This window comes from Gracilinanus agilis, chromosome 6, assembly GCF_016433145.1.
Source record: "Gracilinanus agilis isolate LMUSP501 chromosome 6, AgileGrace, whole genome shotgun sequence".
Lineage (NCBI taxonomy): Eukaryota > Metazoa > Chordata > Mammalia > Didelphimorphia > Didelphidae > Gracilinanus > Gracilinanus agilis.
The window spans coordinates 18,413,130-18,430,247 of NC_058135.1; the positions used below are offsets into that span (position 1 = coordinate 18,413,130).

Genomic DNA, 17,118 nt, shown 5'->3' on the forward strand with positions numbered 1-17,118 from the left:
GTAGTGCAAAGAGCTGGAAACTAAGAGAGTACCTGTTAAATGGCGGCTTTATTAAACAAAGCACAGTATGTGGATGCACCATATGTAACACAACATTGTATAAATGATAAAATGGATTGTTTCAGAGAGAGTAGGAAGACTTGTATAAGCAAATAAAGCAAACAATAATGTGTATGAACAAATAAAGGAAGCAGAATAATTTCTATTACAAATTATAGCTTTGCAAAGACCCAGAAATTTGAACAATTAAAGAGCTGTCAATGAAAACATGACCAATCATGACTCAAGAGGACTGATGTTAATGTGTGCTCCCCACTTAGGGGTGATGGATTCAAGAATAAGACCTTTTTTAGATCCAAAAGAAGAGGGAATTTTTTTCCTAATTCTGTAGATTTCTTATAAGGTTCCTTCCACTACCACCATTGTTGAGAGAGAGAGAGAATGAATTTGATGGGGATTCATGACATAGTTCTTCCCCAAATTAAAAACCAATGAGAAGAAAACAGAAGGACAGTCATCAGGAATTACATACAAACAAGACAACTATGAAAGTTGCATGCTGAATATATTTAGACTTAAATAGAAGAGTAAACTCTACAAAGAGACATCATTTTAAGATACTCTCCTCCTACAGGAGATAGGAAAATATTCTTTTTCTTTGGTGTTTGTGACATTTAGAACAAAAGCGTTGTAGAATGGGAAAAAAGAGCAGGTTGTTCTCTAGTGTGATCTACTGCTTGAGAGGGGGGGGGGATATTTCAAAAGCCTTGCCTAAGGAGAAATTCCTCAGTCTAAAGAGTGGACCCCAAATCTTTCTATTCAGAAATTAACAAAAATTGGCCTCGTATCCAGCCTAGAGAGCAGAGCTGAGCTCAGAGCCCAGGATGAAGGCTCTTGTTTGGTAGAAGAGCTTCCCCTGCTTCAGTGCTCCAAAGGAGAGGCTTCATTGAGCAGGAGATCTGAACAGTCCAGAAGAGCAGCGATTCTGCCTGGCAGCCAGTTAGTTGGCATTTATTCCCTAGAGCACAAAAGCTCTTAAGCCATGTCGCTCTGGGCTCTGAACGCTTTGTGCCATACTCTCTACCCTGAAAACTGTACCCTTGTGACGGTGACCCAGGCTGGTGGACGCGGTCCTGCGAGCATCCCCTCGCTGGCCAATGTTTCATGAACCACACAGTAAGGGTGATGTGGGGGAATGAGGCAGGTGACAGCAGCTTGGAGGGGGAATACTTGGGAAGAGCCAGAGAGGAATGCCCGCTACGTGACATGACGAGCGCTCACGGAGCTCCTCACAGACACCAGCTCACTCATCTACTGGAAGTTAGAAGAGCCGGCACCAGCTGAGGACTTGGAACGAGGGCCGTCTGGGTCCCTTATTCTCACAAACCCTAACCTCAGCCTCTTCCAAGCATCTCTTCTTAGATACTGGATTCCATGCAGCTCTCAGGCCCAACACAGTCCCTTAAAGTTTCCTTGCTTGGACCAAGTCCAGAATCCCTTAGCTGCCTCCACCAACTAAGCCTCCAAGGAGGCAGGACCAGGCGACTCGGAGCCAGTCATTTCTCAGACCTGCTTCCTTCTGCCTGAAGAGATACAAGACTAACTTCCTATACCCAAAGGTCCTCCCAGCCCACAGACTAGCGCTCCACCCCTATTTATAGAGGAAAAGGTACATTTAAAAAAAAAAAAAAAAAAAAAAAACCAAGTCCCATCATTGTCTGCAGCTGGAGCTTAGCCCGCCCCACATGCTCCCTGGCTCGAGTACCATGTGCCACCTCAGCTTTCGCAGGTGAAGGGCTGAGTGGGTGGGGTGGGGGTGGAAATAAAAGGATCCAGTTGGAAAAGGGAGTTCCTGGGAGCCTTTCCTCTAAAGCAGCCTTGCAAAGAAAGAGTTAGGATTAGAGGGGGAAGCTCTTCCCAGGAACAGGGGGATGAGGGGTGGGCGGTGGGGTTGGCTTTCCTCTGAACCAAGTGTTAGCCTCAGAGAGAAAAAGATCTTTTCGAGTCCTTTATTTTCCAGGATGGAGTTCCTTCTAGGTTCATTTGGAACCCACCCCAAAAGGCTTGGGCGTTTCATCTCCTCTTTCCCCTCTGGACCTCTCAAACAAAATGCTTCCTCTTCTGCTTTCTCCAAGAAAAGACTTTTCTTTCCAAGGTCTAGGGAGAGAGAACCCTCAGCTGGGAGACCCGATGGAGGCAAGGACTGTTCCTTGCTCCTGAATTCCAAGTTCAGCCTGCCTTCACCTGTTTGTCAATAGGACTGGGACACCTGAGCAAGTCCCTTTTCCTTTTAGGCCTCTGTATCTCTCGCCTCCCAAAGGAGGGTGTTGGAGTAGATTGTCTCTAGGGAGAAGCATTTCCTAGGCCCAAATCCAGTATCAAGCAGGACCTTTATTCTTGATTTTCTCTGGTTGGGGAGCCATGGGTGGCAGCAGAAAAGTACTGCCTGGAGTTTCTTCCTTGTTAGTAGACTTGAGGTGATGACTTTATCTACTTAATTTGAGGTGACTAGTTAAGGGGCTTTCTTGGACTTTGAACCTCTCTGTTTTTTAAAGAGCTAAGAGGTCAGGCCAGTTGTCTTTTTACAGCTGACAACAGAGGTGAAGTGACTGGTCCAAGAGCACACAGCTAGGTAGCAGAAGAGCAGAGGGCTGACCCCAGGGCCATTTAATAAACATCCAGAATACCTTCTCCTGTACCATGTTGAGAGTCAGTCCTCAGGTGTCCTCCTTTCCATTAGTGCCCACAGGGCAGACTCAGAAGGCCAGTCATTGGGTATCTCTTCTTTGTTTAGCCAGGATTTATAAGGGGTCTAACTAGGGTTTGTGAGGTTCTACCTTGTGAGGTCCCTCCACCTGAGTGTCCTCCTCTGAGATCTGGGAAGAGGAAATTACTTGTCATCAAATAAAATGATAGCAACCACCTAGTGCCTGCCCTGCCAGCTTAGGTCAGTTGTGAAGGGCTGATTCCCCTGGTGATGAGAGCTTCTAGTGTGGAGACTCCATCCACAGGCACATATCAGTAATCCTTCTAGCTCAGTTCTCAGAGTTGTGTGTGTGTGTCCCTGAGAGTAAAGACTAGCCTATGAGATGTCACATAGTGAGCATGTCGGTCAGAACTTGAACCCAGCTCTTCTCAATTCCGTGATTCCCCAAGGAGCAAGGCTGAGAACCACAAAAATTCCCAACCACCCCCTTGATCCTGGGTTCAGCTATTACCACCCCAACTCCACTCAGGTGTGTCTTGAAAACTGGTCAGGACCATAGAAATATACTGCAAGGGGCGCTCTGTTTGACTCCTGGTTATTGGCTCCAGAACTAAATTTCTCTTCAATCTTCTTTTTTAAACCCTTATCTTCCATCTTAGAATCAATACTGTGCATTGGTTCCAAGGCAGAAGAGCGGTAAGGGCTAGGCAATTGGGGGTTAAGGGACTTGCCCAGGGTCACACAGTTGGGAAGTATCTGAGGCTATATTTGAGCCCAGGGCCTCCGGGTTTTCAATCCACTGAGCCAGCCAGCTGCCCCCTTCTAGTCTTTTCTTAAAAAATCTCTATACCCTTTTTAAAAAAATCTCTATACCCTTAACTCCTCCACCATTGGTTTCCTGGTGAATCTGAACAAGATAAATGAGTATTTTTGTGTACCTTCATCTCTAACTACAGATCACAGACTGACCAGGGTCTACCTGGCTGGGGAAAATTTCTGCTGCCACATTGCAACGTGTATATCATGAAGCTGGATCCTTAGCAAAGAATCCACAGTTACAAAGGTCAGGGTACTGCCTAGCCCAGAGTCCTGGGCTCAAATCCCAGCCCCTGCACTCAAAACCTGCATTGCCAGGGGCAGCAAATTTGCCTTCCAAAAGCCAGTTTCCTTATCTGTAGAAAGAAAGGGGGAAGGGATGAGCATTTCATAAGCTCTAATTACATGCCGGGCACTTTTACCAACATTATCTCACTTGATCTTACCCCACCGCCTTGGGGGGGAGATGAAAGGAAGCTCTGCTCCACTTGAGAACTTTGAGGAAAGAAACCGGAAGATCCTATGATCCGGGCAATAAGAAACAGACTCAGTAAATATCTATGTCAACAGAATGACTAATTTTCTAATCTCATTCTTTAAATTCAAATCAATTGATTTTTTTAACTTAAAAAAAAAGGAGCAGAAACAAGGTTTGAATTCCAAGCATACTACTGGAGATTGTTTGAATTCTTTTTTTTTAAGCCTTAATCTTCCATCTTAGACTCAATACTTGTATAGTCATCCCAAGACAGAAGAATGGTAAGGGCTTGGCAATGAGAGTTAAGTGACTTGTCCAGGGTCACACAACTGGAAAGTATCTGAAGTTAAATTTGAATCCAGAACCTTCTATCTCTAGGTCTGGCTCTCAATCCCCTGAACCACCTACCCTGTCCCCTTTCTTTAATTTTTTTTTAAGTGGATTGTTCAGATTTTCTCAGATAGATTGAAGGTGGCTTCAGCCAGAGCTCTAAAGCAGACTTGTGACTGGCCTCTTCCTTTTTAGGGTGCCAGCATTCATTGAAAAGCACCTTACCAGTCAGATTCTTTCCATGAACCAAAGAAGCTTGGCTACATGACTCTCTCTGTACTAGCAAATTGGAGAGCCAACACTGGGTCCTCTTTAGTTATGGAGGAACACTCTTGGGGAGGGAGCTCTCTCTTCAGAATCCAGCTAGTCTCCTTGCCCTGCTTCTGAGCAGTGTTGATCCAGAGAAGCCTCGGTCTTAGAGGAGAGCACAATAAGGGAGCACAGCTGCTTCAGCTTGGGTGCAATGAGCCTACTCTCAGGTCATGGAATCTGTGCAGCTACTCATCTCCTAATAAGCTACTTCTATCCCTCTTCCTTTCCAGAAACATTTCTCTGAATAACTGTGAAGGTCTTTGGCAAGGAATACATCTTCTTTCCAGCCAAGAGAATGTCCCAGGGAACAAGGGTGTGCTTGAACTTGGGCCTCGATTGTGGATGTTACTCTCCTCCCCAGACTGAGTTTAGAAACAACCCAGGATTTAGATTCCTGTCCCAAATAAAAACATAATTGAAATATAATCTGATGGGGCAGTTAGTCTCTCAATGTATAGAGAGACAGGCCTGGAACCAGGAAGACTTGAGTTGAAATTTGTGATCCTGGGCAAGTCACTTCGCCCCAGTTGTCTAGCCCTTACCACTCTTCTGGTACTTAGTATTAATTCTAAGACATGTAAAGATCTTAAAAAAGAAATATCTGAAATGTCTAGTCTCATGGCCCAAACCAAAGCACGTTGTTGCCCAATATTTGTATCTCACACCATTGACCTTCCTTTGAGGTGGTCCATAAGCTGTGGACAGAAGGCAGATGACCACTTGCTTGCTATATGAGACTCAAGATCATTGGGGGTGGGTGCTAAACTGACTGATTTGGGGGGCCCCCAACCATGTCAGCTTGAAAACAACTTCCATGCCATTGTCATTTCTAACATGGCCCATAACCCTCAGAATGTTGGCATCTGGAAGAAGTTTGGAGAATGATCTATTGCATCGAAGGAGTTCAAATGTCATCTTTAGCTCAAGGGTTAATTTGCCGAAGAAGGAAATGGGGTAGATCAGGTAAAGCGTTTCTGAGACTGTGCCATCTTAGGAGAAAAATGCTGCTGTTTCTGACCTACAAGCTCTTGAGAAGAGAGATGGTGGAGTTGTAGCGACCAGGTGGCAAGGAGTCAGTTCAGATCTTACCTTTGCCATTTGCTATGTAGGTCTCTGGACAAGTCACTTTAATCTGTTTATATCCAATTCCTCATCTGCAGAATAAGAATAACCTACTTTCCAGAGCTATGAAGATCCAATAAGATGATTGTAAAGTACTTGGCACATAGTAGGTGCTATGTAAATGATTATAGCCAAATCACCTAATAAAGACCAGAATTTAAGGCCTTCTCATACACACACAAATAGAGATCAAAGCTCTTTATGGGTCATTCTGTACTTCAGGAAATTCTTCATGGACCACCCTTTCCCTCTTGATGACTTCCCATCCCCAGGCTCTATCCATCTCCTAGTAAATGGTAATATTCCCCAGGAGAAGCAAGGCTAGAGTAGTCTTCATTTTGCTTCTTGTCACCCTGCGAACTCTCCAGGGGCTGTTATATTGATCTGAAAGTAGTAAATGCCATTAGGCAGTGATCTGCTGGGTCCTGGAGAGCTTCCCTGACCTCCTTTGAGCATCCATCTGGACTAGTTCTTTTGACTGAAAAGGGTGGGCAAAGCAGGGGAGGTCCACGTTGGCTTTATTTCTAAGAGCTGAGGTGCCTGGCCATTCTGAGTGTCTGATAACCACCAGACACACGCTCTGCCTATCTATAGGAGAGGCAGGCCTCCTGTGTTGGGAGCTTTTATCTTGCATGTTTCTAGGGAGGTCAGCAGCAGCCCGTAGGCTTTGGTCTGTCTTAACTCCCCTTGACCGACCTCCCCTTAGAATGGAGAGGAGCAGACACAGCATCTAGCAAACTCAATTTAGTGAGTTCTGACCTGCTTTCCACTTTGGCCTTTCTGGTAGGGAGTGCCCACTTCAGGACTGAGCCCCCATGGGAAATCTATTAAACTGGAGTCCGATTACATAGGGTGGAGAAACGGTTACTCTGTTAGCTAGTGGGGTCTAATGGGAAAAGGCACTGACTCTAGTTAGAGAACCTGGGTTCAAATTCCACTCCCACCACTGACTGCCTGAGTAACTTGTGCTCACTAAACTGCTCTGGGCCAGAGTTCTCAGCTGTAAAACGAAGGGAGGAGAAGACTTGACCTCTGGAGTGTCCCTTCCAGATTGAGATCTCTAATTCTATATTCATTCCCTAGGATTCTGCTAAGTGTTCTATATTTGACTTTCCCTCACATCCATATTTCTTTAGGATCATGGGAAAAGAAATACTTGCTCATCAGTTCTATGGGGCATGTTATCTTTTTTCCAGGCAATCAATATTGATGCTCTTACCTCTGAACTCAAGTCATTTCCCACTTACCCCCTTCCTTGTAACTAGTGAAAGATTACCAAAAAGCATGTTTCGCTGTGCCTGATGATCCAAGTCTCACTTGGTACCGCTCTGCCAAAAGGCATGCTCCAGCATCAGTCCTTGGGGCTTGGAATGTTTCCCTTCCAATTCTTGTGCTTCTCATGGAAATTGGCCTGCTTTGGCTACTGAATCTCTTCTTCCATACTTCATGCACCCAACCCAAATGTCTTCTGAATTTTATTTCATATTGTTCATGTCTTATAATGCAATAACTCTGTACATATATGCACAAACTCATTTAGCCATTCCACAGTTGATGGGAACCCACTTGATATCCAGTGCCAGCATACTCCAGAATGCTCAGCTCTAATTGTGTGAATGTGTGTAAATATAGAGCTTCAACATCCCACTTGGGCCCATTCTCAACTTCTTTCCTCCCAATTTCCTGGCTTCACACGTCATCCCCTCTTGAATTTGACTTGAGGCATCACTTTACAAACTAACGTCCTTTTCCTTTTCATGTGTTTGGAGAGAGATGTTGGTGAAGGTCAGATTGAGGACCACAGCTGGATTCCCCGTGCCTCATCCTCTTGCCACCTTCTTTCACTCAACTCCCTCCTAAAGGGATCCATGCCTAAGCCTGATCACAAGTGGGTCTATGGGCAGTCTGGCACCCATCTCATTTATTCCTACAAGTCGTCCCTCAGCAGGGACCCTTGAACCAAAATGGTCAAATCTAGGAACATGTTGAGCCATGATTACACAAAGCCATTCGTTATTGGTGAGATAAGGACCTCAAGGGAGCTGGTCTGAGGTTCAGATCAACAAATGTGAGAGGAGGGACATGATGCCTAGAGAAGGCAAGATGCTTGGCTGCATCTATCCCCCTCTGGCTTCTCTACTCATTTCCCATGACCTCTCTTCTTCCCAAAGGAAATCTGCAAGGGTCTTTATATCCTGGTTAGGGACTTTTTCTCATTACATTTCATCAAAATATTTTTAGAGATTTGAGCAGGATAATAGACACGAGCTGATACTGTGAGGCAGGGTAGAAAACTGATGAGTGCTGGACTCAGAAAGACCTGGATTTGAATCATGTTTCATGATTTACATATTTAGCAGCTGTGACTAAACTTTCCTGTGCCTTGGCCTCCCAGTTTATAAAATTGGACTAGGTTGGACTTGGTGACCTCTAAGGCTCTTTTCTACTCCAAGATACAGGTGGTAACCTCTAAATGAGCTGTGACTTTGACTGGAAACTAACTTGTACATCAAATGAGAGATTTAAAAACACTTAGTTCACATTAATATAGTAACTGCATTTTTTTTTTAATTTTAAACCCTTAACTTCTGTGTATTGACTTATAGGTGGAAGAGTGGTATAGGGTAAAGTAACTGCATTTTTGTTCAAATAAATAATGATCTTCTCACACTCTGGCCAATAAGAGGAAATCAAAGGAAGTTAGTGTATCCAGGGGAGAGTCACCAATTAGGTGCATGAAACTTGGGACAGACAGCAGATACCTTTTTCCTCAGGACTAAGTCAGGCCCCAAGTATACCTGATTTCTCCCTAGTGAAGAGCCCTAAGGAGGGTGGGAAAGGTTGTGCAATCTTCAGCTCTGGACCTAGGCAGCCCACTGAACACAGGAGGGACCCTCAAGACCCTCTAAAAGCGTGAGTTGGGAATACAAAGGAGCAAAGCCAAGTAATCATTTATGTGTTTTCTCCCCCAGCTGAGCAATCTTCCCTTTATTCTCCCCCACCGAACCCACCCTGGGCATCACCGGCTCACTATCAAAAACCATAACAAAGTGGTGGTATTTAAAAAAAAAAAAAAAAAAGGAAGTCTGACCAGGTGACACCCAAAAAGGAGAGGAATGGAAACAATGGGACCCTTGAGGGCAAACTCTACTGCCCAATCTTATGATCACACCAGAAACTTGGATAGGCTTCATAGCTGGAGAGCAGTGATGGAATATGAGTAGGAACTGGAAGGGGACCATTAGACCATGAGTTCAAGCCAACTTCCCAGGGCTAGGAGATACAGATAACTCTGCTGATCAGAGCTGGGAGGAGCCACAAGTATAGCCCAAAACAAATGAAAAAAATTAAAAATAAGAGTTCTGGGGAGGAGCTGAGAAGCTGGACAAGAACCATGCCTCCTTTATGGGATGCTGTGTAAATGCAATAGGAGTAAATTGGAAATGTCCCATTGATGAAGGTGGAGGAGAGGTATCAGTGTCTCTAAGCCAGCTGGAATTCTCCCAGGCTACTCCCTTTCTCTCCATGTTTGTTACTGCTAACTACACACAGGCCTAGAGGGGAAAGGCCAGGTCTGACAAAAGCCTCCCCACCAAATCCAAACTTGGCTCTGGGGGAATAAGGGACCCAAGTGAGTGATGAGAACTGTAGGTGCATCTACTGGGTCTTCTTCTCCTCTGTGGTGTTTATGGAGGTGTTGGGGGCTGGTCCATGGGCATGTAGACATTATAGGGACTGACAGGGTTGTAGTAGGTGCTGGCAGCAGCTTCGCCAGCTTTTGCCTCAGGGCAGGAGTGGCTCCATGGGCCCAGGATATGGAGGTGGTGGGGACAGCATGTACCTTATATCCCCTTCCATCATAGCAGGTCCTGGATAAAACTCAGGTGGAGGTGGTGCATAGGGATAACTTGAAGGGTTTGGGTACATTCCATTGGCAGCTGGCATGGAGAAAGCATTAGCTCCATTGGGGACTTCACCTCTGGAAACTTGGGAGGCCACCTGTAGCATTCACTGTCCGAACTCAATGGCACCCCTGCTGCAAAGGTCAATTCATAAATAGCTGATCCTTCCCAGCCACCTCCTGCTTCTGCCTTCACTGTTCCCCTGTTGTAATTTGCACCAAACACAGGCTGCTTGATCTCATGGTCCTTCATTAGGTAAAATGACATCATGAATCACTGCATGGAATCTCTCCCCTTGGACAGAAAAATAACTGAAGTTAAATAGAGGCTGCCTTTCTTGGCTCTTTTGAAGGGATCTGTCATGTGATCCATGTCACTGAAGGAGAGCTCCACATGATCAGGTCATTAGAATGCTCTCTGTATTGTGGACAATCAGTCTGCTCTCTGAATGGTTCCTATTGAGCCCCATGGTCAGGCCACCCATCCCCACCCTGATCCTGATTTAAAAACCCTTAGCACAGTGTCTGCCATGTTTTTCTCTTAACCAGTGGCTTTGGAATTGGGTCTGGATATATGGCAGCCTCCTGTGTAAGGAATTAGGGAAGCCTCCAAACAAAGGGCCCTAGGGTACTGGGTTTTTGTTTTTTTGTTTGTTTTTTTTCCCTAATTATTTAGAATATTTTTTCATGGTTACTTGATTTCATGATCCCTCCCCTCTCCTCTCCCAAATCCAACAAGCAGTTCCACTGGGTTATACATGTATCATTGTTCGAAACCTATTTACATGTTATTAATATCTATTTCCATGTTATTAATGATCCTTTAACATCAAAACCCCAATCACATCCCTATTGCACTACGTGACTGATCACATTTTTCTAATGTATTTCTGCTCCCACAGTTCTTTCTCTGGATATGGACAACATTCTTTCTCCTAAATTCCGCTGGATTATCCTGGGTCATTGCATTGCTGCTAGTAGAAAAGTCCATTACATTCAATTGTGCCACAGTATATCCATCTCTGTGTATAATGTTCTCCTGGTTCTGCTCCTTTCACTCTACAGCAGTTCCTGGAGGTCATTCCAGTTCACATGGAATTCCTCCAGTTCATTATTCCTTTCAGCCCAATAATATTCCATTACCATCAGATACCACAACTAAGCCCCAATCAATGGACACCCCGTTTTCCAATTTTTTGCTAACATAAAGAGCATGGCTATAAATATTTTTGTACAAGTCTTTTTCCTTATTTTCTCTTTTGGGTACAAACCCAGCAGTGGTATGGCTGGATCAAAGGGCAGACATTCTTTTAAAGCCCTTTGCACATAGTTCCAAATTGCTCTCCAGAATGGTTGATCCTGGGGTTTTATGGCTCTTCTTCTATGAAAAGCTAAGAATCATCCTTTCCCAAAAGTCATTGACCAATGACTTTCCTTGCTGTGTCTTCCCTTTTTTTTCTTGGAGATGGTAGAAAGAGAATAGAAATGTCTGTTTTTTCATAGTTTTATTGGGATTTCATAGCCTCAACAGTCTCCATTGACTCAAAGAACCCAATCCTGCATCTCCTCACACTGACAAGAGCCTATTTTCACTCCTACTGAACAGGAAACAAGTCTTCCTATGGCAGCCACTTTAAGGTCCTCTGCTGAGGAACACATATTTGAGCAAGCCCTAGGGAACAAACAGATCAAGACTTCTAGGACTGTTCTTCTCCATCTCCCCTCCCAGCCTTACTCTAATCTTCAAAAGTATTTCCAAAAAACTTCCACATAGCCAGTGCTGATTGTTATTTACTGTCTGTTATTTTTCCGATGATACCCACCCCAGTAGTCACCTGGGCATGATCCATTCAGTTGAGAGGTCTGGAGAAAGGTGGGTCCTTAGTCTGGCTCTCTTTAAGGACTCTAGGAAAGAGACTCCTAGCATTTGACCTTCTGGATTGGAAGATCTCCACTACCCCGCCACCCCCGGTTATCTCTGCTGATAATTCTTTGTTGTTTGCTCAAGCTAAGTCCCCTGCTACCAAGCCTGCCTTCCACATGTCTAGGATGACATGAAGCTCATCAGCAGATGATGACTACAGGCCTTGGAAAAAATCTCCCTAAGTGAGAGTGATCCCTGCGGGTTTCTGGTTATACCAGACAGGCTATTATTCACCCTTCTCTCTCTGGTCATTCTCATGGCTCAAATTCAAGAGTGGTGGACATGCAGAGGCCTAGGAAGGGAGGAAAAATTTCCCCTTTTGCCAGAAAGGAGGCCCATCCTCAGAAGGAGGAGCAGTCTCCTTCCAGGATACCAGATCTTAGCTGAGAAGAGGAGTAGCATCAGCTTATTGGCTTTAAAGTACACCCATTGCTACTCTGTCGCATGCCAAAGTTCCCTAGGTCACAGCTTGGATCTTGTCAGTCACTCTTGAACCCTTCATTTTATTCTTCACACGTGACCTCCTATGGAATTCCTGCCTACACTTGGGTAAACTTACCCTAGAAGGTATAGCTACAGAGTCCTCCTGATGACAGTGTTCATGTTCTGGGTTCAAAGAGCAGGAACTTCCCAGATGTGATTTTGTAACCTCCTGCAGGGAAAGATGGCCGGTGAAACTCCCATAAAATAGAGAGCTGTCCATGATGGGACTATGGGCTTTGTTAGATTGTGTCCTCTATGCTCAGGGCAAGCTAAAGCTCCTAGTGATGATAGGCCTGGGAAGCCGATTAAGCCCCAAATAATAAGAGCTGACAAGCAGCATCTGCAGAATGGCAGGAAGACCCCAACCAGTAACATCTGCTGAACGAATGACAGGAAGACCCTCAAACAATAGCATCTGTTAATAAAAAGCAACAAACATCCAGCCCCCGAGTTCCTGGTACTCAAACTATATAAGCTGGCTAAGCCCCTCATTCAACATTCCATTTGCCTTGAAGGCTGTGGGACCCAAGCTCGAGCTTGCAATAAAACAGTACCTCTTGCTTTTACATTATCTGGTGTGCCTCCTAATTTGGGAAATCAGAACTGGGCCAAACACCCATGAGTCTGGAAGTGTGTTTCTGGCTTCCTCATAAATTGCTTCTCCCTTTGTGGCTACAGGGCTGAGGAATAGCATTTCCCTGATCCTCTCTAGCTCAGCCCAAGAGGGCTTTCTGCTTGCAGGGACCCTGCCAGTTCCACCAGTTGCCTTGCCCTAACCATTGGTGTGCTTCTCTGTGGGAAGAAGAAAAAACTGTTAGCAAGGGTAGAAACTTAGTTGGTTCTACACAACACCAATGAGCCCAGATTTCTTTTTTTTCTTAATAGAAAAATCTCTTCATTTATACTTGGGCAATCAACATTTCCATTGTTCAAAATGTCAGCATCTCCCAGAGATCGTGTTCTTCTTGGTTCATCTGAAATGTCCTCTCCTGTGTAGGGGACAATTTCCCTCCAAGTATAGCAAGGGCCTCAGGCCAATTGGAGGCTCCAATGGGCCAGCAGGCAATACAGGTACAGAGGTGTGATTTTTTTTTTTTTTCCTCGTTCTTGGTTCCACCAGAGCTAGCAGAGTGACTCTCCTCCCACCTTTCCAATTGGTGCTGCTAAAGACCCAGGCCTGACCTCTTCCATTCATGCCCCACAAAGTAGGCTAGCTTCATCAACTTTTGCCTTACCTGACCTAATACTTTGGTCTCCCTTCCTTTTTCCCCTGACAAAAATTAAGTGCACAGGCCACCCCCCCCCACCCTTCCTTCCTCCATTAAAGCTCTGCTATATTACCTTACTCTGGTCTCATTGTCTGGGTCAAACCCCCCCCCTCAGTCGGACTGACAACTGTGCTGATCTAGACCTTTGTTACTCATGACACCTGCAGCTCATTGGATTCTCAGGCATCTCCTTCTCGCCTTTTGCTCTGCTGACTCTTCTCCCCCATCACCCCAGCCTCCTTTTCAGACAAGATTCTGCAGAGGCACCACCACTTCTTTCTTTTGCCATTTGCCCCTTGATGAAGGATGGGCTCATCTGCAATGTTTGACTGGCAATGTTCAAATGATCCTTGAAGTCCCTTCTTGGGTTTTGTGGAAAGGTCAGGCCTTTGGCTAATCTCAAACACCTGGAGAATGGAAATAAAAAACTCCTGAGTTGAGTTAGTATTTTTAAGTATATCATTAAATGGGATTTCAGACCAATACTTCCTTCCCAGGCTGCCCAAGTCCTTTACAGAGGAGGAAACTGAAGGTCAGCAGAGAGTGATTTAGTCACTACATGACCCTGACCACAATAGCTATGCCAGAACTAAACAGAAATCCAATGTTTTTCTGCTCTCCCTGCTGGCTGCCACACTTTTGAAGGTCCTTTTTCTGTTCGTGATGTAGCAGGATCCATTCTTGAATGGATATACTGTCCCCTCACTCTGGTCCACTCTGGCCTCAGTGTCCTTCCTATTGACTCTTTCTGGACAAGGAAATGTCTCTTCTACAATGGATATTCTCTGTCCTTTATGCTCCATTTTTGCCATTAGACACACAGGTTTCTTTTTCAGTCAGGTAGGCCTGTCTCATTTTGTGAGCTTCAGGCACTTATCTGAGGGATCCTTGAGAGAATGGAGAGAAGACATAAGAATGGAGAGAAGAGTTTGGCAAAGCTCAAATGAAAGTCTTTCCTCAAATGATCCATTACTAATGCATTGTTGGTGAGCTGCGGATTGATACAACTCTCTGAAGGGCAATTTAGAACTATGTCCAAAGGGCTATAAAACTGTGCATACCTTTTGATCTGGTAATAAAATTATTGGGTCTGTACCCTAAAGAGAGAAAAAGGGGAGAGGATCTACTTGTACAAAAATATTTATAGCAGTTCATATAATTGCAAAGAACTGGAAATTGAGGAATGTCCATCAAATGGGAAATGACTGAACAAATTGTGGTACATGTCAGTGATGGAATATTGTGCTCTAAGAATTAAGTAAGATTTCAGAAAAAGCTAGAAAGATCTGCAGGAACTGACGCAGAGCTAACTAAGTAGAACTGGAGAACATTGTACTCCAAAACAGCAATATTGTACGATGATTATCTGTGAAAACTTGGCTCCTCTCAGCAATGCAATGATCTAGGACAGTCTGAAGGACTTCTGATGGGGAATGCTCTCCACCTCCAGAGAAAGAACTCTTGGAGTAGTCTTTCACATCAGTGCATTTTTAGCTTTATTTGGGGGTTTTGGTTTTGTATGAATTTGCCCTTACCCAGCTGCCCCCAATACATTGTTGTGACTCAGTGGATTGAGAGCCAAGGCTAGAGATGGGAGGTCCTAGGTTCATATCTGGCCTTAGGCACTTCCTAGTTGTGTGACCTTGGGCAAGTCACTTAACCCCCATTGCCTAGCCCTTACCACTCTTCTGCCTTGGAGCCAATACACAGTATTGACTCCAAGAGAAAGGTAAGGGCTTAAAAAAAACAAAACTAATGGCCAATATGAAAGCGTGTTTTGCATGGCAATAAAAATATTTTTAAACGAATACTAACAAAGGTGAAAAAAGAATTGACACTAAGAAGGTATATGCTCAAAAACAAATAAAATTCAAACTCCTGGCTAGCCTTTAAAAACAAAGCAAAGATGATCCATGTCCAAACATGAATTGCTCATTTCTTTCTGCAAGAGTCTATGCAGTGAAGCAGCCAGCTTCTCTTCCAGATGACAATCTTTTTGACTTCTCTCTACTCTAGGAAAATTGTCCTCATCAAGACAAGCTACAAACATTGTGGGAGCCTCACAGATTAAGAAGATTCCTTGAAGCTAAATGCTACTGAGATCCAATGGGATACATTAGACTTCTTGCTCAGGAAGCTTGGAGTTCCCCCTTTAGAGCACTTGTTGTCTTCTGCCCACTTCCTTTCTGGCCAACCTTCTCTAAACTTCATTAATCTCTGGAGCTGAGGAGACAGTAAATATCATCCCTTTGGAATTGGGTTTGGGTATATGGCAGTCTCCAGTGTAAGAAATCAGGGAAGTCTCCAAACAGGGGACGCTAGATTCTGTGATTTCTTGGCTCCTCCCCTATGAAAAGCTAAGAATGATCCTTTTCCAAAAGTCATTGGCCAGTGACTTTCCTTGCTGTTTCTTCCCTTTTTTTCCTGGAGATGGTAGAAAGAGAATAGAAATGTCTGACTTTTCACAGCTTTATTGGGATTTCATAGCCTTGACAGTCTCTCTTGTGTTTGTTAAGTAACACAACCTGGGACATAAAACCAAAGGAAGATGGTTAAAATATATACTGCCTTTTTTTTTTCTTTCATTGAAAGAGAAGATGTGTGGCTTTTAGGTGGCAAGGGTTAGCGATGCCTCACCCCAGCTCTTTCTCTTGGTTTCTATCATTACAAGAAGCAGTTAGGGGGTGTGGCCAGGCAAATGCTTAAGCAGTAGGAGGATAGGAGGGTATAATATGTCATCAGTGACTATGTCCCAGGTATTCTTGAATATCCTATTCCTCCCCTCTTCTAGTCTGTGCTCTTGGGCTCAATAAATAACCAATATGAGGTGAAAAGGCCCCCTAAAGCTATTCCCTACTTGACTAGTTGGATTGGACAAAATCCCTCATTATTACTCATTTTCCCTCCCATCCTATGGACTTGGATGTACCATCTCTACTCTGTTCCCCTCTATCATGACCCTAATTCACAGGAGTAAAAGGAGGTCCCTGCAGCCTATTAGACTGTCAGATAACATGCCTCAGTTCCACCATCACCGTTATCTCAGCTAGTGTAATAGGGGGAATAAAAAAAGCCAAGATTTAGACACCCTTTGGAACTTGAAGCAATTTCTTCTGTAGGTGCTCAGTGGAAAGGAAAGGTGAAGGAAATGATTAGAGTTATGGGGCTACCAGAACCCAACCCAATTGAATCACCAAGATTTAGCCATCTTTGCACAAGTGTCAGCTCAACTGTTCTTTGTCATGAACCAGCCATGGTCCTCTGAACCATCTGCATTGGTCTTTTGGTCTCTTCTCATTGATAGTTCTAGTTTTCTCTCCCTTCTTTTCTACTCCCTAATCCCAGACCTCCTTTTAGGTCCTTTACTGGGGGAATATCTCTTAGTCCAAGACCATCAGCTCTAGGCAGAAGAAAAGAAAAATGGGGAAAAGGAAACCAAATCCCAAGTATTTGGGCATGTATGCCTTCTCATATTTCCTAACCTTTCTGATACTTTTCTCTGACGTTGACCAGGAGCTTTGACACCCCAAAAAATTACCTGGCACCACAATAACCAAAGTTTATTATTATAATAATACTATAGTATAGTAATAAAATAATTTATTATTATAATAATACTATAGTATAGTAATAAAATAATAGTATTATGTATACATGTTACACTTGGGTTTTCTCAAGAGTCATTAATTCTGGATCTTGGAACTCTTGAACCATCTCCTTGGACTCTAGAACAAAGGATTATGGAAGTTGATACATCACCTGAAGGTTCCCCCCCCC

The 17,118-nt window shown here is 44.2% G+C and overlaps 1 pseudogene; it reads right to left on the reverse strand.

Moving 5' to 3' along the window:
- Nucleotides 1-9,451: 9,451 nt before the first annotated feature.
- LOC123252175 lies at nt 9,452-10,136 on the reverse strand (annotated as a pseudogene).
- Nucleotides 10,137-17,118: the final 6,982 nt, after the last annotated feature.